This window comes from Rhinatrema bivittatum, chromosome 5 (genome assembly GCF_901001135.1).
Source record: "Rhinatrema bivittatum chromosome 5, aRhiBiv1.1, whole genome shotgun sequence".
NCBI lineage: Eukaryota > Metazoa > Chordata > Amphibia > Gymnophiona > Rhinatrematidae > Rhinatrema > Rhinatrema bivittatum.
The window spans coordinates 297793459-297815963 of record NC_042619.1 but is presented as its reverse complement, the minus strand read 5'-3'; the positions used below and the strand labels follow the sequence as shown (position 1 = coordinate 297815963).

General features: G+C 43.3%; 1 protein-coding gene and 1 pseudogene across 1 annotated transcript in view; both read left to right on the top strand.

The window, feature by feature from the left end:
• The window catches only part of LOC115092825 (tetraspanin-15-like), a 466288-nt gene that overhangs the window by 18422 nt on the left and 425361 nt on the right, over positions 1–22505 (top strand).
• On the top strand, positions 20299–20366 carry LOC115093150 (annotated as a pseudogene).

Below are 22505 nucleotides of genomic sequence, written 5' to 3'. Positions count from 1 at the left end.
TGGCGCCGACGGCCCTTTGCCCTTACTATGTCACAGGGGCTATCGCCGCCATTGGTCGACCCCAGTGACATAGTGAGGGCAAAGGGCCGTCGGCGCCATTTTGACTACTGGCAGCCGACAGCCCAAGTCCAGGAGATCGCTCCCGGACCGCTCTTGGACCCCCGCTGGACCACCAGGGACTTTTGGCAGGTCTTGGGGGGGTCAGGAGGATGGGGGGTTGTAGTAAATTAATTTTGGAGGTCTTGGGGGGCATCAGGAGGGTGGGGGGTTTTGTTAGATTTTTACTTTTTTATTAAAGATTTGTCTGCGAGCCAGATGCAGCCATCAAAAGAGCCACATCTGGCTCGCGAGCCATTGGTTCCAGACCCCTGCACTATACCATTCTTTACTATTTTCTTGCATCTCTATGCTTAAAATAAGCATGCCCCCTGATAACCAGTCTGTTTCCTCTCTCTGAATCTTGAAAACTCATCTAAGGAGTCCATCTGCTTAATAAGGCATTTCAGTACTTACTGTCTCGTCTGATTGACATCTCATGGTACACCATACCACCACGACCACTGGCTTTAACAGCATGTTCTCTCGGTTGTTTTTCTAAACTTTGCTTTAGCAGACGAGTGCAGCGCCCTGTGTAGGAATACTTGAAGAGGTTTGAAAGAGTTAACTGCAATCATAAGTGAAAAATTACTGACCGCTGCAGGTATTCCTACACTCTGTAAATATCATTGCTTTTTCTTAAAATATTAATAACCTCCAATAAATATTTTAGTATCTTTTTCATGGTTTAGTCCATGTTTTCTTGTACCCGTGCCATAGATAACATGGCTGCAGTGTATTAGGGGGGTAAAGAATTGGCATTTAAGGTGTTCAGATGCTGCCAGGTCATCGGGCATAGGTTAAGCCAGACCTAGCTTTGTGCCATAAGAATAAGGAAATAGTTTTGATCCACTGACCCTAAAACTTAGCATGCGATATCTCTGCATGGTAGTGTATGGGGCTGAAGTGGATTCCGATTCAGCTAAAAACTTAGAAAAAAGGAAGGAGGCAAGCCTGACCTGCAAAAATAATAAAATAATATAAATATATTTTTTGAACAGACGGACAATAACATAACTTTTATATTCCATCAGGACTTGCCCAGATGCCATGTTAAAAACAAGTGTCCTGTGCAAAGTCACATTTGTTTTTGTTTTGTTTTTTATAGTATTTGTATGAGCAAAAATTGATTTCCCAAGTGTCCATTTCATATAGATCTGTTTTTCTATCCAGGTGGTCAGCAGTTTCTTTGATTATATTCAAATAAAAGTTAACATGGGTGTCTATGGCTAAGGAACACTTGATCCTCTCAGTTCCTCTCCCACCACCTACTGGATCACCACAGACCCTCCTTACTCTCTGGTCATCGCTCTCCCTCGTCCTTCCAAGGGTGCTTGCCATTTTGGTTGCTGACACCTCTGCTGGTAGGCGCTATTTCAAGTATCCAGCACCCTCCTAAATACTCAGGAGTATTTGATTATAGAAGTATTTATTTGTACAGTTTAGGTGCACTGCAGCTTTTTCAACTGAAATCAATGAATCATTTTGATTTTAGACTTCATATTGTTTGAATATTTTTTAAAATAAGTTTACTTGAAATTCTAATTAAAGTAAAAGGCACAACAGGAAGAATGCAAAAATGTCACAGAACAAATCATGAAGGTATGGGTTGTTTATTTTCTTGGGTAAACCAGAACTATAGGTTCTAGTTTGGAGACGTGATGTGACTTGGTTTCGGGAGGAAGACTTTTGACCAGTCTTGGTATTTTGGCCCTGGTGCATTGTGGGATTTGTATTTCTCTTTCCATGTACAGTCAGTGCTACAACTAGCACAATGCACCAAGATGGGGGGATGTATAAAAACAAAACAAAACACAGGACTGCTCTGATTTATCGCTCGAAAATAAACTGGGGTAGGTCACATCCTTGCAGACAAAACAAGAGTAGTGCAAATTGCAGAATGCTCAAGAGTTGGGACTTTGAGAGCCAGAACTGGATGAAATGCTTTCTTATGGGATGGGCAGGGCTGGTGCTTCCATTAGGCAAACTAGGGCAGTGGTCTACAACCCTGTCCTGGGGGCCCACCAGCCAGTTGGGGTTTCAGGATATCCACAATGAATATGCAGGAGAGAAAATTTGCATGTAATGGAGGCAGTGCATGCAAATTTTCTCTCGTGCATATTCATTGTGGATATCCTGAAACCCCGACTGGCTGGTGGCACCAAAGTTTTGAGGGTGGCAAAATCATGCCAGCACAAGGCATAGAAAGGTACTGTGTCAGATCTAATACTGCTAAAAAAGGGAGCTGTTACAATCAGCGGTCCGCGGGCTGTTTCTGCGGACTGCTGCTCTCATCCTCAGACTGGCCCGTACAGGTGTGCTGCATCCCGGTGCGAGGAGCGGCTCCCTGCGCATCATGTTGCCACCTGTGTCAGAAGCACTACCAGCCCCGGGCCTGACGCAATGCTTCCCGACAGCTGGGGAGGTCCATCGGGCGCCGCCAGCTTTGCAACCACCCCTACTGATGGTGACTGCCTTGGAAGATGCAGGCAGTAGGCCTCACATGCAGCCTTCCTCCAACGTGGCTCCCTGGGTCTCCCATAGATGCGTGCACACCAGACTGAGCTCCTTTAAAGGGCCCATGGCGGGAAAAGCCCGAGGGCACCTGATGATGATGACATTACAGGACAGGGACTACTTAAGGCTTCCCACAGCAATGCCTCCTTGCCTCGGCAATAGGTCGTCTCGCTTGAGAAGTGCGTTACCATGGTGTTTCAGGATCCCAGATCTTGTTCCTGGTTCCTGATCCTTGCTTCCTGATTCTGCTGAGTGTCCTTGAGTTGCTGTGTCTGTCCTGTTCCTGGTTCCTTGGCAGTCTGGTTTGGCTTCTGAGTTCTTGCCTTCGTGGTCAGCCTCCCTTTCATCTGTCTTCAGCGTCTCATCTTGCTCATTCTGTCCCTTGTCCTCCTTCCTCCTCTTCGTTCCTCATCTCATTGGATTGGACTTCTGGCTTGACCTCAGATTGGACCTTGATGCTGCTTGAACTCTGCTTGCCCCTGACCTCTGTCTGCTCATCGTTACTGATTGAACTCTGCCTGTCCAGACCCTTGGCTGAACCACAACACTGAGTGAGCTCCACCTGTCTCTGACCTTGGCCTGTCTCGACTGCTGCTTGCACTGACTCCGCTTTCTCTGTGCTGGCCTGCAACTTCTCCTCTGCATTGGATCTTCACTTCCACAGAGGCCTGGGCTCAACCTCAGCGGAACAAGGGCTTGTACTGGTAAAACTCCAGTTGGGCCTCTGCTTCGGTCAGCTTCACCTGCCGACAGTGGGGACCTGCAGGGCTCCTCCCTGCAGGTAGCGCTAACTCCCCCTCGGCCTAGGTGTCCATGCTTGCGACAGGAGCACGGTGCTGGCGCCGGTGCCACTGCTAGGAGGGAGTGCTGTGCTGGAGCTGCCACCACTAGGTAAGGTGGAGAGGGGATGCATAACCAAAGGTTCGCCTAGGGTGCCAAATACTCCTGCACCTGCCCTGTGGATGGGGGGGGGGGGGTTAGCTGAGAGATTCACTCTGCCAGACTGCAACAAAACACTTCTTAGTTTAGCGGTGGCTTTTTAAAATCTTTTATGAAAGAACAATAGAAGCAGCCAGTCCCAGAGAATCTCATGAGAGCAGTCAGATGCCGATGAAGGTCAACAATAAAATGAAGTTATGGTGCTACCACAGGAATGAGAGAGTTATGTTATAAAACCTTTTTCGTATCCTGTAAACTTCCTAGATAAAGAAAGGGGAGTCTATGCTGGCAACTGACAAAAGGCTTGACGGGAAAAAAAGATACTGAATTTCTCCATGAGGAACTGGCCTTGCAAGCATATTCTTTAAATGGTGACGCAGCTAGACGCGTAGATTCTGTCTTTTGGCAGCGTCATGCACTGGTGAACCTCAGCCGTGTTCAGGCTTTCTTGCTGGCTGGTGCAGTATAACACACTGGGGCCCCCGTTTTACCCACCTTTCCTTCATGTTTGCCACAAAGCGAATGCTAGGCAGCTGAGAGGACAGCCAGCCCTCCCGGGATCTCTTCTTCAGCAGCAGACTCGACAGGCTGATTCAGTCCTGGCTTCTGCCCCACTGCATGCATGGACTTCCTCAGATCTTTTTTTTTCCCCATTGATTTCTCTAAAACAATCATAACTGCAAGGCTGCTGGGATTGTAGCAGAATTACCATGGGCAATAAGGTATGTCTGTATCAGAATAGTGCAGTTTATTTGATTTTTTTTTTTTTTTTAATGTTCCACAAAATCCACAAATATGTCCAATGTGGATCACAATGATATAATCAATATACCATACAATGCAAACAACATACATTTAAAACTGTAACTCTCCTCGTTGCAATTTAAAATCAATGGTCCAGGGCTTTTCTAAAATCATCCAGAATGATCTGGAAGAGGGAAATGAATTGCTGAAAAAAGGATCTTGGAATCACAAGTATGGATCAGATCTTTTCTGGCTTGCATTGAATTACCTCTGGTTACTGAGATATTTCGGCCTCCCAGCGGTTCTGTATTCATCCTGTTTCTCCTTTGTTCTTGCAGAGCATCTCTTAGTGCTGAAGGTCAGATTGCGCATTTTTCTGTATGTCTGAGGAAAGCACAGAAGACAGAGAGAGAGAGATTGTGAGCTAGAGACAAGCTGAAAAGTAATAACAGCCCTGCAGTGAAAAGAAACATTGCTTCCCCAGGAGAGATTGTGTGTATCAAACAGATCTGATCAGTTTCTGTTATTAGGTAGGTGATCAGAGAATTAGATCAGGATATCGCACTGAGGATATCTCCCCATGGCCTACTGCCCAGGAGGGAAGGGTTAGGTCAGTCGTCATAGTTGGTGATTCTATTATTAGGAATGTAGATAGCTGGGTGGCTGATGGGCATGAGGATCGCCTGGTAACATGCCTACCTGGTGCGAAGGTAGCGGACCTCACGCGTCACCTAGATAGGATTTTAGACAGTGCTGGGGAGGAGCCGGCTGTCGTGGTACATGTGGACACCAACGACATAGGAAAATGTGGGAGGGAGGTTCTGGAAGCCAAATTTAGGCTCTTAGGTAGAAAGCTTAAATCCAGAACCTCCAGGGTGGCATTCTCTGAAATGCTCCCTGTTCCACGCGCAGGTCACCAGAGGCAGGCAGAGCTCCGGAGTCTCAATGCGTGGATGAGACAATGGTGCAAGGAAGAGGGATTCAGTTTTGTTAGGAACTGGGGAACCTTTTGGGGAAGCGGGAGTCTCTTCCAAAGGGATGGGCTCTACCTTAACCAGGGTGGAACCAGACTGCTGGCTCTAACCTTTAAAAAGGAGATAGAGCAGCTTTTAAACTAGAACAAAGGGGAAAGCCGACAGTTGCTCAGCAGCGCATGGTTCGGAGAGAGGTATCTTCAAAGGATACTAATGATGCATTAGAATTAGGGCATCCCAACAGTGAGGTTCCAATAATAAGAAAAGTAGTCCAAGTGCTTGTAACTAAAAACTCACCTGAGCTAAAAAATTCTAACTTATTCCTATCAATTAGAAAGCAGAATGAAAATACAAACAAAAAACAAACTTTAAATGTTTGTATGCTAATGCCAGAAGTCTAAGAAGTAAGATGGGAGAATTAGAATGTATAGCATTGAATGATGACCTAGACTTAATTGGCGTCTCAGAGACATGGTGGAAAGAGGATAACCAATGGGACAGTGCTATACCAGGGTATAAATTATATCGCAATGACAGAGAGGAGCACCCGGGAGGCGGTGTGGCGCTTTATGTCCGGGATGGCATAGAGTCCAATAGGATAAACATTCTGCATGAGACTAAATACAAAATTGAATCTTTATGGGTAGAAATCCCTTGTGTGTCGGGGAAGACTATAGTGATAAGAGTATACTGCCGTCCACCTGGTCAAGATGATGAGACGGACAGTGAAATGCTAAGAGAAATTAGGGAAGCTAACCAAATTGGTAGTGCGGTAATAATGGGAGACTTCAATTACCCCAATATTGACTGGGTAAATGTATCATCAGGACACGCTAGAGAGATAACGTTCCTGGATGGAATAAATGATAGCTTTATGGAGCAATTGGTTCAGGAACCGACGAGAGAGGGAGCAATTTTAGACCTAATTCTCAGTGGAGCAGAGGACTTGGTGAGAGAGGTAATGGTAGTGGGGCCGCTTGGCAATAGTGATCATAATAAGATCAAATTTGATTTAATGACTGGAAGAGGAACAGTGTGCAAATCCACGGCTCTCGTGCTAAACGTTTAAAAGGGAAACTTTGATAAAATGAGAAAAATTGTTAGAAAAAAACTGAAAGGAGCAGCTACAAGAGTAAAAAATGTTCAAGAGGCGTGGTCATTGTTAAAAATTACCATTCTAGAAGCACAGTCCAGATATATTCCACACATTAAGAAAGGTGGAAAGAAGGCAAAACGATTACTGGCATGGTTAAAGGGGAGGTGAAAGTAGCTATTTTAGCCAAAAGATCTTCATTCAAAAATTGGAAGACGGATCCAATAGAAGAAAATAGGATAAAGCATAAACGTTGGCAAGTTAAATGTAAGACATTGATAAGACAAGCTAAGAGAGAATTTGAAAAGAAGTTGGCCGTAGAGGCAAAAACTCACAGTAAAAACTTTTTAAAATATATCCGAAGCAGAAAGCCTGTGAGGGAGTCAGTTGGACCGTTAGATGATCGAGGGGTTAAATGGGCACTTAGAAGAAGATAAGGCCATCGTGGAAAGATTAAATGATTTCTTTGCTTCGGTGTTTACTGAAGAGGATGTTGGGGAGGTACCCGTACCGGAGAAAGTTTTCATGGGTAATGATTCAGATGGACTGAATCAAATCACGGTGAACCTAGAAGATGTGGTAGACCTGATTGACAAACTGAAGAGTAGTAAATTACCTGGACCAGATGGTATACACCCCAGAGTTCTGAAGGAACTAAAAAATGAAATTTCAGAGCTATTAGTAAAAATTTGTAACCTATCATTGAAATCATCCATTGTACCTGAGAGGATAGCAAATATAACCCCAATATTTAAAAAGGGCTCCAGGGCCGATCCGGGAAACTATAGACCGGTTAACCTGACTTCAGTGCCAGGAAAAATAGTAGAAAGTGTTCTAAATATTAAAATCACAGAACATATAGAAAGACATGGTTTAATGGAACAAAGTCAACATGGCTTTACTCAAGGCAAGTCTTGCCTCACAAATCTGCTTCACTTTTTTGAAGGAGTTAATAAACATGTGAATAAAGGTGAACCGGTAGATGTAGTATACTTGGATTTTCAGAAGGCGTTTCACAAAGTTCCTCATGAGAGGCTTCTAGGAAAAGTAAAAAGTCATGGGATAGGTGGCGATGTCCTTTCGTGGATTGCAAACTGGCTAAAAGACAGGAAACAGAGAGTAGGATTAAATGGACAATTTTCTCAGTGGAAGGGAGTGGGCAGTGGAGTGCCTCAGGGATCTGTATTGGGTCCCTTACTTTTCAATATATTTATAAATGATCTGGAAAGAAATACGACGAGTGAGGTTATCAAATTTGCAGATGACACAAAATTGTCCAGAGTAGTTAAATCACAAGCAGATTGTGATAAATTGCAGGAAGACCTTGTGAGACTGGAAAATTGGGCATCCAAATGGCAGATGAAATTTAATGTGGATAAGTGCAAGGTGATTCATATAGGGAAAAATAACCCATGCTATAGTTATACAATGTTGGGTTCCATATTAGGTGCTACAACCCAAGAAAGAGATCAAGGCATCATAGTGGATAACACATTGAAATCGTCGGTTCAGTGTGCCTCGGCAGTCAAAAAAGCAAACAGAATGTTGGGAATTATTAGAAAGGGAATGGTGAATAAAACGGAAAATATCATAATGCCTCTGTATCGCTCCATGGTGAGACCGCACCTTGAATACTGTGTACAATTCTGGTCGCCGCATCTCAAAAAAGATATAATTGCGATGGAGAAGGTACAGAGAAGGGCTACCAAAATGATAAGGGGAATGGAACAGCTCCCCTATGAGGAAAGACTAAAGAGGTTAGGACTTTTCAGCTTGGAGAAGAGAAGGCTGAGGGGGGATATGATAGAGGTGTTCAAAATCATGAGAGGTCTAGAACGGGTAGATGTGAATCGGCTATTTACTCTTTCGGTTAATAGAAAGACTAGGGGGCACTCCATGAAGTTAGCATGTGGCACATTTAAAACTAATCGGAGGAAGTTCTTTTTTACTCAACGCACAATTAAACTCTGGAATTTGTTGCCAGAGGATGTGGTTAGTGCAGTTAGTATAGCTGTGTTTAAAAAAGGATTGGATAAGTTCTTGGAGGAGAAGTCCAATAACTGCTATTAAGTTCACTTAGAGAATAGCCACTGCCATTAGCAGTGGTAACATGGAATAGACTTAGTTTTTGGGTACTTGCCAGTTCTTATGGCCTGGATTGGCCACTGTTGGAGACAGGATGCTGGGCTTGATGGACCCTTGGTCTGACCCAGTATGGCATGTTCTTATGAAGTATACTGGATGTGGTATACTTGGATGTCATCAAAGATTTTGATACTATCCCACATAGGAGGCTCATAAATAAAATTTGATGGTGGGCTCCAAAGTAGTGGACTGGATTAGAAACTGGTTGAGTGACAGAGCTGAAGCCAGGTAATAAACAGCCATGCCCATGGCCAGTGCAAGGGTATTAGGTGTCCTAGGAATACTTTACAGCCTTGCAGTCCCCACCCCATCACACCTTCCTCACACACAATTAAAAATAATGCATTTATAACAGATTTAATATGAAAAAGGATGTTCGAAGCACAGTCTTTTGAGTTAAAAATATTATTTGCAATATGTATATTATATTTATATGCACTGCTGAGATGCCAACTAGAAAACCCTGCAAAAAAGCAAGAGACACTTGGCACCTATATGGTATTAAGCGTACTGTAATGCATCTTGGGCATGGGCATGTCCCTCAGAGAGCCACTCAAACAGAAACATCCCTACCTATGAAAGTTAATACTACAAATATTACACCAGGCCTAAAATAGTAATAAATCCCCTATTAGGAAAACAGAACAAGCCAAGCTGCTGTAGATCCTTATATAGAAACTACACACTAATGGAATAACTCACTTCAGTCACACTTGCAAAACATAGATAGACCCTTAAATACAGAATAAAGAGACCAAATATTATAAATAGAAATGTACAGACAAAAACTAAACTCGAAATCGCAACAAGCCAAATTCTGTATGCACTTCAACAATGTAAAAAGCAGAAACATTACCATTCCTTATAAAACCAAATTAGTAAAACCATAGCAATAAAAAGAATAATTCAAAACACTTAATAAATAGAATAACATTCAATAATTAAAAACTCATAAAAATTTTCCAAATATCAATAAAATATTTCAAAACAGATGCATCAAATAACACCCAACAATTAAAATAAGGATTTAAAAAATTTCCTCATTATCCATACCTTTGGAAGTGTTGATTTCCAGATGCCTTGAAATTGTCATGGATTGGCAGGCAGAGAGTAACTGGGGTAGTTGTGCACACATGTGCTCTCTCTCCACTCTTCCACAACCAAGCACACATGCTCTCTCTCCCCCATACATGCACGCTCTCACTCTTCCATGCTCAAACACACATGCTTTCTCTCACTTTCCTGTACACATGCACTCTCACTCACTTCCTCCTTGACTTAGCAGGCAGCAGTGGTTTCCTTCAGACCCCATGGCCAAGGGAGCGACTTCCGGACATGGGGCATTGGACTGCTTCCGGTAGGGCACACCCCTCCCCCTCCTCCTGCTCAGCAGCGCTGCCTTAGTAAGTAGAAAAGCAGCTCGGTCCCACCAGAATCAGCAATAGGGCTATGCTGCTTTTCCATTTACTAAGGCTGTACCGACCACACCGTCGATTTTGATGGGGCTGCGCTGCTTTCTCTTTTGCTGAGGACCTGCTGGCTCTTCTTGGCACATAGCAGTGGTAGTGGCCCCTTTTGGTAGTGGAGCCTGTGGCCGTGGCCATATTGGCCATAGGCACGCTACAGCTCTGTTGAGTGATAGAGAAGTGTTAAGTGGAATTCACTCTGAAGAAAGAAGGGTGATTAGTGGAGTGCCTCAGGAATCTGTCCTGCAGCTGCTTCTGTTCAATATATTTGTGAGCAATAGTGCGGAAGTATTAGTGGAAAAAGTTTGTCCTTTTGTGGATGACACAAAGATCTGCAACAGGTTACATACCCTTGAGAGATTTGACAGAATGAGAAATGATCTAAGAAAGCTTGAAGAGTGGTTGCTTGTTTGACAGCTGTTTCAATGCAAAAAAAAATATATAATTTAGAGAATAAAACCTAATGCAGGAGAAATACCAATGCCAACTTGAAACAAGATACCATTTTTGTCATTATTCTTAGCTATGTCAAAAGATATAGGAGGCAGGGGCTCCCATCTATTTTTTAATTCTAAGAAATGTTTATGTAATCTAAATTAATACAATAACAATAAAACAGTTCAGCAATGTATTTAACCACTACATCAAAACTTATCAGATTCCCCCCCTATGCTGCCAACATGAGATTGATTGTTTTTGCTTCTGCTTCTATGCATAGATATATTCTTTGAAATCCAATGGCCTTGATTTGGTTATCTTTCCCTATTAAGAGCGGGGATTAACCCTTCCATATACACCCAAATGTTAGTTTCCATAATGTAAATTGTGATCCATGACCCTTCATCTAAATCATAATCAGAAGGGCCTGAAAAAAAAAATGGAACTGAATCCCAAATCTGTAGACGCTTTGAGTATTAATCCCAAAACCTAAAATGTCCACCTCCTAGTCTTTCCTGCAGAGAACCACCCAATTCAGTGGAAAATAATTGAAAATTATGAGGGCTTGCCTATCGCACCTTGAAATATAATCAAGATGACGTAATTTTTCATTCTTAAGTTATTTTTCTGCTTTGGTATAGCTGGAGGTGGTGGCAGATTCAAGAAAAATCAATTAACACCATCTGTAGCAGGGTTAAATTTAAAGCTAATGTGACACTAGCCTGTTTTGTAAGTCCCCTTAGTTAATAAAGAAATCAGAAATCACCAACCTTACTTCATTCATTTATTTTAAAATATGTCGAAAATGTTTGAGGTCCCGTCTTGAATGCTGCCCCTCTAATAATCACATATTTTCATATTTTGATCTTTACTTAGATGGACTAAAAGTATTCTCTCATGTTCCCTTTGAGCCTCCCTTCCTTCATTTTCATATGATGATCGCTTGTCTTTGAGCTTTTCATGCTCTGAAGGAAGCATTTTCCATAGAATGAAAAGCTCAAGGACAAGGGTTGTCATATGAAGATGAATGAAGAGACATTCACAAGGAATGTGAGAAAATACTTTTCAATGAGAGGATAATAGAAAAGCTAGAATAGACTTCCAGCAGAGGTTTTACATGCCAAAACAATGGTAGAATTCAAGCATAATGGGATAAACATAAAGGAATCTTAATGGAGGGGGGAGGAAAAACACCACAGATGGCAGAGTAGATCAAGTCACTTTGATTGGCCCCGGAAGTTGCTGCATTCACCCTGATGCCACTGGCAGTCTAATATGCAGCCATCCTCTTGGCTTCTCCTAAGGTGTGCACACCATTCTCTGCTTTAAAAGGTCCATAATGGGAAGATACCCCGCAGTTCCCTCTGATGACATGAGCAAGCCCTTTCTACATAAGGGCTTCTCAGACTGCCTACCAATGCCTCAGCAACATGTCTCCTGCATCCTGCAATGTGTATTGCTCCAGCATCTTTTCATCTGTTCCAGTTGTTCGTCATTCATCCTTGCCTCATCCAGCCCTATCTTTTCCTGCTTCTCTTGTCCAGCCTCTTCCCCCTTCTCCTTATCTCGTCCAGTGTCTTCGTCCATTACTGCTTGATCTTCTAACTCTGACCTCTTGCTTTGGACTTGACCATGCTTGCCTGCCACCTGGACTTGACCTCTTGTTTGGCGATAACCATGTTTGCCCACTACCTGCCCCAACCCTTGGTATGTTTCTGTGTCTCCCATTTGCTGCCTGTCCTGATCCCGGTGTGCCTTTGAACGTCCACTCTCTTCACCACCCTAAGGACCTGCCTAAATTCTGCCGGCTGGCAGAAATCAAAGGCTCAATCAGTGGGGGAGGCGGCTGGTATTGGTGAAGCTCCAGACTGTCCTGTCACAAAGTGCATTTGCCAACTGCCAGCGAGGGCCTCATAGGTTAGTCTACAAGGTTGCGTCAACTGCACTGCAGCACAAAGACCTCACTTCCTTGCCGATCCTTACAGAGGGGTGACACTTCATGTAAAGGATGAATGACAGAGTCAAGCATGATTAAAAATCCCGCAGGAAAACAGAATACACTGGAATCCTTATGGATAGAAAGTCCAAGATTGAAGGGTATAACAGTGGGTGTATTCCACCAACCATCTGGCCAAGATGAAGGAACAGACTATGAAATGTTAGCTGAAATTAGAAAAGCAAATAAATTTGACAACACAATAATAATGGAAGATTTACATTATCCCAGTATTGCTTGGGTCAGAAACTCATTGGGAAATGCTAGAAGATATATTTTTAAAAGCCTTAAATGATTGCTTCATGGAGCAGCTCTCCTAGAACTGACGAGAGTTGGAGTTATTTATATCTAGTCCTCGGTGGAATGCATGACATGGTGCAAGGGGTTACTGTGGTGGGGTCACTAAGCAATAATGATCATAAGGCAATCAAATTTGATCACTGCAGGGAAGACATTAAGTACCATAAAAAACTCAAAACAATGATAGTCTCATACTGAATATTAGAGAAAAAAAGCCATCCAATAGTGTACCAAATGATATAAGCATATAAATAAGAGGGAGCTTAATATAATAGTTATATGAACACCAACTCGCCAACTAAATTCCGTAACTACGGTATTTGAAAAACTCATAAATTTAATTAGGGATTTCCCAGATTTTTAAAAAAATTCTTAAATTGCATAAGAAACAGCCACACCTACCTTAGAATCTCAGGGAGAACAAGGAAATAGCAAAAATAAATAAATAAAAACATTGAATTCTTTACCCCAGTCTTTGCTGAGGAGGATGTTGGGATCATCCCTGAAATATTCTTTAATGGTGATGATTCTGAGGAAATAAAATGAATATCTGTGATAATGAAAGATGTGATAAATCAAATAGACAAACTAAAGATTAACATATCACAAGGACCGATGGCATCTTCCTCATAGTTCTGAAAGAACTCAAACTTGAATTTGCAAATTGTTGCTAGGAATCTGTAATCTACCTGTTATGTTTGGCGGTTCGCAGGAGGGCTTGCGAGCTGCTGCACTCGTCCCCGTCGCTGACCCACGCTGCCGAGGACCTCCTGTCACAGTGGAACCTTGCTGTTGCTAAATGCTGCGACTGATGTTACCACAGCCTTCCCTTAGGTGTGAACTTGTGCATGTGCATACATAATAAAGTCCCCATGGTGGCAAACACTGAGTGGTGCCCTCTGATGATGTCAGGCCGAGTGGCCTAATTTAAGCAAGGGCCTTGCAGTACCACCTTGCCTCAGCAATGGGTCTTCAGCCTTGCAGTGCAGGTTGCCTTGCTTTCCTGTTTCCTGCATTCCTGTGCCTTGCCTTGCCTCATCTTCTCTTAATTGTCTTGTCCAGTGTCTTCAGTGTGTCTTCGTCCTCCCTTGGCCTGACTCTTTTGATGTTGACTTCATGCTTGGACCTGACTACAGTTGCCTGCCACCTGGATCTGACTCCTTGCCTGACCTGACCACCCTTGCTAGTTGCCCACCTTGACCTTAAGCCTGTCTCTGACTCTGATAGTCTGCTGTCTGCCCTGATGCTGATGTGTTCTTGGACTTCCAATATCTTCACTGTCCTACAGATCTGCCTAAGTCCAGTTGGCCACCAGAACCCAAGGGCTCAACCTGCAGAGGAGGCAGCTAGTAAAGGTGAAGCTGCAGACTGTCCCGCTACAGGGCATGTTTGCCAGCTGCCAGTGCAGACCTCGGGGGTTTGCCCTCGAGGCTCTGTCAACTATATCACAGCACTAAGGGCTCACATACTTACTAGCATTCACAGACTGCTGAGGCCATGATCTCAGTGGACGGTTCTCTGACCTCCTCTATCACCGGCCTAGCAAAACAGCTCCAGCAGCAGCAGGATTAGCTTAATACTATGGCTGGATATCTTCAAGGCATTGCAACCTGGCCTGCTCCAGCTTTGGCTCTGACACTCTTCTTGCGGCCTGCTACTCCCATAGTCCACCTGCTTCTACTTCCAAGGTACAGTGGAGACCTAGTTAGTGCAGAGGCTTTCTTAATCAATGTCTGATGCAATTTGAATTGCAGCTACCCTTGTTTCCGACGGACCAAATCAAAGTGTCTCTCCTTGTTATGTGACACTGCGTTGGCTTGGGCCTTACATCTTTGGGAAAGGGATGATCTGCTTTTGGGGAACCTGGCGTGCTTCCTACAAGAATTCTGGCAAATATTTGATGAGTCTAGTCGCATGGCTTCCAAGGCTTCAAAACTCCCGGTCTTTGGGAGAGTAATGTGTGCACTTCTGCACCCTGGCCTCTGAACTTCAATGGAGCAGTGACAGCCTGATTGCAATTTTCCGACAAGAACTGTCAGAGCGCATTAAGGATGAGCTGGCTGCCCGAGACCTGCCGGACACCTTGGAAGGCATGATTAGCCTAGCCATATGGCTAGACCTGAGGTTCCAGGAACGGACCAAAAAGAGAGGCTTAGATCACCACCCCATTCGCCTCGCCTCAAACTTCCAGTGTCCTTTAACTTCCCAGTCCCCTCTGAAGCTGGAACCTGCACCATTGGAAGCCATGCAGGTGGGTAGATTGCTTCAAGATATCAGCAGAAGAGAAGCAGAGATGTTGTAAGCTGAACTTGTGTTCATACTGTTCTGCATCTGGGCATTTCTCAAGTTGCTGCCTGAATAAGCTGGGACATTCAAAGACCTAGGCCTGGTGGGAGAGATCACTCTATCAATGCTTTCCAAACTTTTCATGTTGGTGACACACTTTTTAGACAAACATAATTTCACGACACAGTAATTCAGTCTACTAGTAAACCAGAGGTTAAAGGTTAAATGAACGAAATATATTTTGACAATTTATGTATGTTTCCTTAAATATATACATAAATAAAATGTTTCACAACACAACCTATCTCATGAAAACCTTTCATTTATATTAAAAATATATAATATTCCAAGATTAATGTTATTGTTATAATTTATGAGTAACAATAATAAAACAAATTGTCTGTCCCCCACACATTCATCTCTCTCTCCCCCCCCCCCACCCGAAGCACATGTCTGGCCCCCACACACTCATCTTTCTCCACCCCCACACTCATGTACCTCTTCTTTTTGATTGTTGCCAGTTAAGTGCTTCACTCCCTTCAGGGTTCAAGCCTGCCGTGCTGCATAAAACCTTCCAGGATCACCAGACACTGTTGTTTGCAGTCAGTACTCCTCGTAGCCAAGCCTCATCATCAGCAGCAACCAATGACAGGGACAGCTGGGCTCAAGTCCCACCCACCAAGCCCAAAAAAACCCGCAATTGACAGCAAAAATCGCCCAATAATAAGCAACTCACGAACTGAAAAAAAAAAAGTGAATCGCTAGGAAAAAAAAGCCCAATTTCGCGTCGGAGTTGACCGGACTTGCGCGATACACCTGCAAACTGCAGGCGACACACAGTTTGGAAAGCTCTGCTCTAAGTCATCTTTGCACTTCTCCACAACTATTTGTTCTAGTATGTCTATCCCTTGGGAACATTCTTGCCAATGCTTTTGCCTTTCTGGATACTGGTGCTGGGGGAAGATTTATCCATGAGGCTCTGGTCCAACACTACTGCATATTAATGGTTTCCTTGGATATGCTGTAGTGTTGACCTCCTCAGTTTACAAAGAACATTTACCTGAACATATCACAAAAGCCACAGTGCTACTGACATACAAACTGAGATCCTGCGTGTGGAGCATATTAGTCTCTATGTGTTGCCGAAGGCAGTCAATACAGTTATCTTGGGCCTGCCATGGTTCATGCTACATCAGCCCCATATCGATTGGACAATGTTGCAAATCACCAGATGTGAGTCCCAGTTGTCATGAACAATGCCTTGCCAAAGGTGTTTTTCCTGAGATGCCTGTGATTTGAACAGTTACCTCAGAGCTTCCGGGGTGGCTACCACAATATACCAAATTCACAGATGTTTTTAGGAAACAACAAGCAGAGATCCTGCTGCCTCATCATTCCTATGATTGTGCCATGGACCTGGTTCCTGGCAAGGTTCCACCCTGAGGCAGAGTATATCTGCTTTCTGCTCGCAAAACAGAGGCCATGACCAAATAATTAAAGAGAATTTGGATAGAGGCTTCATTCGCCCCTCTTACTCACCAGCAGGGGCTGGATTCTTTTTCATAGGGAAGGACAGATAGTTACATTGATTATTATGGTCTTAACTCTATTATCAAGAAAAATCATTATTCTTTTCCTTTTATCTCCAAGGTCTTTGACTGCCTTCTGGGAGGGCAAATATTTACCAAGCTGGACATGCAGGGGCATACAACCTGATCAGAATCCAAGAAGGCGACAAATGGAAGACCATTAACACCCTGATGGACACTGTGAATACCTAGTGATTCCCTTCGGGTTATGTAACGCCCCCACAGTCTTCCAATTTATAGTAATCTAGTTTTTCTGGGACCTTCTCTACTCTCATGTGGTAGTTTTACCTGGCTGATATTCTAGTCTTCTCAAAGTCTTTGTTGGAGCACCATCATCATGTGAAGCAGGTCCTCCAGAGACTCTGTGAGCACCACCTCTATGCCAAATTAGAGAAGTGTACCATCTTTTTGGGATATATTATTTCTCATCAAGGCTTCCATATGGACCCAGATAAATGTAACAGACATACTGGAGTGGCCCTGGCCTGTGGACCTTAAAACGCTGCTGTGCTTTCTGGGGTTCATACATTACTATAGCCAATTTATCCATGATTATTCCTTCTTAGCAGCTCCACTCACAGCCTTAACTAAAAAGGGTTCTGATACCATGAACTGGACCAAGGACGCTATCCAAGATTTTGAACTTCTCAAGGAAGACTTCATCCTTGCCCTGTACCTCCACTATCCATATCTGTCCATGCCATTCATCTTGGAGGAGGATGAGTCTACCCTCAGGGTAGGTGCTGTCCTCCTACAGCATAACCAAAATGATGCACTCATGACCTGATCCTACTTTTCAAAGAAATTCTCTTCGGCAGAGAATTTTTATACCAATGGAGATTCCTGCTGGAAGGAGCCAAGCACCCAGTAACTATCTATACAGAAATCAAGAACCTAGAGCATCTAGCGCAAGTGCAGAGACTGAACTCACAGCAAGCCTGCTGGTTGTGTAGATTTGATTTTGAGTTGTGGTGACATCCTGCTGAGAAGAACAGATGAGCTATTGCCCTCTCACATTCCTTTTGATTCTGAGGGCTTTCTGGAATCTTCACGGCATATCATCAACCCAGCAAAGATTGTGGTTACTGACACATTCACAATTCCTCCTGGGAAGGCAGTGGTTTCCCGGCACCTCCGACAGAAGGTTCTTAAGTGGGCCCATGACTCCTGCTTGGCGGGACACCCAGGTATCACCTCAACCTTGGAATTCATTGTTCAACACTACTGGTGGCCTCAGATGAAGACTGACTTGAAGCTTTACATAGATTCTTGCCCCAGCTGTGCCATAAATGTGTGAGCACAACCTTGGGATTGTTAGATATGCTGCCAGCCTCCAAGGAACCTTGGATCCATTTGGCCACTGACTTCAGTGACCTTCCCCTCTCTGGCAACACCACCATATGGGTGGTAGTGGATAGATTTTCTAAGATGGCTCATTTCATTCCCCTCCCAGGCCTCCCATCCACGCCTGAATTGACTAAACTTTTGTCCAATATATTTTCCAGTTGTATGGGCTTCCTTGTCACATCCAAATTGAAGAAAATAATTTTTCAGTCGACACACTATTAAGCTCTGGAATTCATTGCCAGAGGATGTGGTTAAGGCAGTTAGTATAGCTGAGTTTTTAAAAAAAAGGTTTGGATAAGTTTCTGGAGAAGAAGTTCATAAAACTGCTATTAATCAATAGGGAATAGCCACTGCTTGTTGCTGGCATTAGTAGAATGGGATCTATTTAATGTTTGGGTACTTGCCAGGTACTTGTGACTTGGATTGGCCACTGTTGGAAACAGGATACTGGGCTTGATAACCCTTGGTCTGACCCAATATGGCACATTTTACAGGGTACTGATACACAGGCATTAGGGAAAGAGCACAGGACTGCTTCTACGGTCAAGACCAGAAGCAAAGCACGTTCAAGCAGTAACATTGTGTGAATTATCAAGAAGGCTGCTCACCTTGTAAAAATGTTGTTAGCAGTAATTTTGTTATGGGTTTGAAAATTGTTTGAAAATTGCTTGGGTTTGATAATTTTAGTATCTTTAACATAAGGCTTGGGGGTAAACTGCATGGAGCAGCAGTTACTACCATAAGAAACTTGCTGGGCAGAGTGAAAGGGGAAGACCACTGGGGATCCAAGATGGCCCCACTATCTAAGCACGGTTGAGACTCCATTTTTTCCTTGTTCCTAATTTATCTGGTTATGTCTCATTCAAGTTGTAAGTGGAGAGCTAAGGAGAGGGATGTTCCAGCTTCCCTCTCCTTGAGCCCTGCTGTTGGACCAATGGATGCCTACGTATGGCAGGGGACTTTTGCTCCGGGAGTGGAGTCGCTGGAGAGCATGTCAGAAGAAGCTGTGCCCGACCCCTTCCTTGATTCGCTGATAACTTTGTCCCCGGAGGGACAGTGGCACTTGCAAATCCTACTCAGGCAAAGACCCTAGACCCACGAAGAAGCTCTGTGCTGGCTGACGATGCTTTGGAAGCCGAGTTGAGTTCTGGAATTGTGGGTCTGGCTGGAATCACCTCAGAGCCATTTGATATTATTGGCAGCGCAAGGAAGTTGCCTGGAGGTGAAGTACAATGGCATTATGGAGAGACTTCCACTCAGTCAGAGGAGCTAGTACTTTTACCGCCTTCTGAGTTGGTAAGACCTGATACTTTTTCCTTGGAAACGTTATGGGAGGCCATTAAGATTTTAAACAATAGCATTGCAGTTCCATTTAATCTGTTGGTGCAGCATGTAAATGATGTGGAGGTTCAGGTAAAAATGTTCAAAATTGAAGGCGAGACTGTGAAAAAAAACATGAGATTTTTAAATTAGATTTGGATAACATTTCTGCATTACAACAGACTCTGCTTAAAGAAAATCAATGTCTCTCCACTCGATTGGAGCAACTAGAAAACCAACTTAGAGGAAAGAGTCTTCACTCAATTTTCCCAAGGATCCTGGTGTGGCCCCCCAAGGATCTGTGGAATATCCACTAATACTTAGTGGATATTCTCAAAATCCCTGATCTCAAGGGTTTATTTGTCACCCTTATTAAAAAAAAAAAAAAAAAAAGCTTTACCGGACAAAAAGAACATGCAAGCCTTGTCTCCACTTAAATCAGCCAGTATGAACCTCACTGCAGTCTGAGTCTTTCATGGGCGATTTGGGTACTCCAGAAACTCCTACTGCTGTTTTTTCTTTTGGAATTGTATCAAGATTGGGTTTTAAGAATTGTTCTTTTGTCACCGTTTGGAATCCTTTTTAAACTTTAAAGTTTGAGTCTTCCCTTTTCTTTTCTTCCTGACCTTCTTACTTTTTTTTTTTTTTAAATGTTATGTAGTATTTGTCTGTTACCTCTCTGGTGTATTCAGAAATCAATGTACTCCAGAGTTATGTTTTGCCTGTACTTTAATACCTAATAAAAAGGTCTGAACATAAAAGAAAAAAAAAAAAGTTAGTCTATATCCTGATAGCGCTAGACAAACTCAGGAGGCAATTTCTGTTACTGAGTCCTCAAGTCCTGGAACTGGGAGCCTTTTTCATTCTTAAGTTTCCATGTAAATGCCTGCTCCCTGGGGCCTGTCTAACCCTTCTGCGCCCTGGCTCCTTATAGTAGGATGAGGGGACGCCTTCCTTCACCAAGAATCCCTTGCAGGGCTGAACCTTAAGGAGGACTGGGATAGATAACTGTGGCCGGTTTCTTAAGGCGATTTCCGCTATGTGAGGTGTGCTCACCTCGGCAGCACATATACTAAAATTGGAACGATACAGAGAAGATTAGCATGGCCCCTGCGTTCCATAATATTTAGCGGTGGTGAGGGGTTGGGGGTTGCTAGTTGTATTTTTCTTTATTATTGCTGGTTTTGGAGGCGCTATGAGGTTTTGGTTTGGGGCGAGGGGAGGTGCGGCAGTGTCTTGGCAGTTTGTCCTTGTGTATGGGGGAAGAGCTGCAGCTGATGGAATAGTCTCTGACACTGGCTGGAGGTGGTGTGCAAGGCTGTGTGCTATATGAAGGTGCTGCTTCTATATCTTTCAGATGCTTCTCGACTGTCACAGGCTAGGAGGGCACAAGCATGCCTTCAAAGCTTTTTTTTGGAATGTTACATTATGTAAAAGTAACTGTGGATCGTCAAATGGTGTCTGCAGGTACAGCCGCCTTTACTCATTTTACTCGGGGCTTTCCCTGAGTCGCAGTGCATGATCCAGCCTTTCGAGTTCAGAGTCTTGCACTTAAGGATAGTGCGTGTGTTGTAATTACTTTTTCTATTGACCTTGATGCAAGCAATAAACGTCGTCATGTGGAGCAATGAGTGGGGTTGGAGTGATGCTTCGCGTCTTGACTTGTGCTCGATCTCTTTAGCGGCTGTACTGTTGCCTATTTGTTCAGTTCTCGTTTTTTTAAAGTTTGCCTACATACACAAAACTCTGTATTGTTTCTTTGTAAACGTGGGTAGCTGTGGTAAGACTGATGGCGTGGGAGGGGATGGCTTGGGTATAGGCGCAGGATATGTACTGCAATTCTCATTATGTAAGGGTGGGGTATTGTGTGAGTATCTTGTTTGGTTGGGGAATTTTGGTGGGGGAGGATCTTTGGATTCAGAGCACACTCCTTGGATCCTGATGGTTATCCCATATGAGGGGCCATGGACCTGTGGTGGTAGTGGTACGGTTTCACTTCCCAGAAGTTAAAGTTTATTTATTTATTTATTTAACATTTTTCTATACCGACCTTCAAGGTTGAATACCATATCAGGTCGGTTTACATCGAACAGGGGTAGATCAGTATAACGTAACATAACATAAGGAGCAAATTTTATGGTAAGAGACGAAAGCAGAGAAGCAAAAAGTTACATAATAACAAGGACCTTGAACTTGGAAGCTGGTTCAGCTGGAAAAAGAGAAGCCTTAAGAGGGTATTAAATTAAGTACATTGTGATATGTCCAAACTAGTAAATGAGGTGAATATTGGCGGGGCGAAGTTCCATATTCAAAAGCTGAGTAGTTATCTAGTGAAAGTTTGATGGATCAGGGAAGGCTTGTAAGAAGAGCCAAGTTTTGAGTTTTTTTTTAAATGTTGTTAGGCACGGTTCCATTCCAAAGTTAGCTGACTTGTTGGCCAGGGTTGGTTGGGGTATGGATTTGACTGGAAGTTTTGGTGGGTTACGTGGAAGGGATGGAAAGGGGATAAAAGGTATATTCAACATTTTGTTTTTGCTTGCAATTTCTTGTTCAAAGCTTTGCAAGATTGGGAATCTTTGGTTCCTGAGATGTTCTTTTACTGGTTTTCAAACTACCAGTATGGCTGCTACAGATATTGAGTGCAGTTTGACCGGGGAGGGTCCTCATCTCATCTAATGCATCTGCTCTGCTGCTTTTAGGTTTGTATCATGAGTCACTCTGTTAGGTGTGTCTCTCTGAATGTCAGAGGGATTTCCTTGCCAGTTAAGCAGAAAAGAATTTTGCAGTTTGCACTTAAGAATAAAGCTCAAATATTGTTTCTGTAAGGAACACACCTAACAAAGCAAGAGCACAAAAAATTAAAGATGGGATGGGTCAGCGCAGTATATTATGCCTCTTACAAACTCCATGACTGTGAGAGTTGTATCTTAACAAAAGCTTGCCCTTGCAGATACACAGGTCATACTCAAATGTAGGGGATAGATGTGTGATCTTGGAGTGTACACTAAATTCTTTAACTTTCATGTTTGTGAATGTGTATGGTCCGAAAACTGAGCAGCAAGATTTTTATCTACATTTGACAGATAAAATAGCCTCATTTGGTTTTGATAATTTATTAGTGGGAGGAGACTGGAATATATGTCCAAACCCTGGCTTGGATAAAACATAAAAAGTCAAGTCAGGGTTGACTGGTTTCCCTAATACTAATGATCTTACTCATATATTTCACCTTGTGGATGTATGGAGACAGCATCA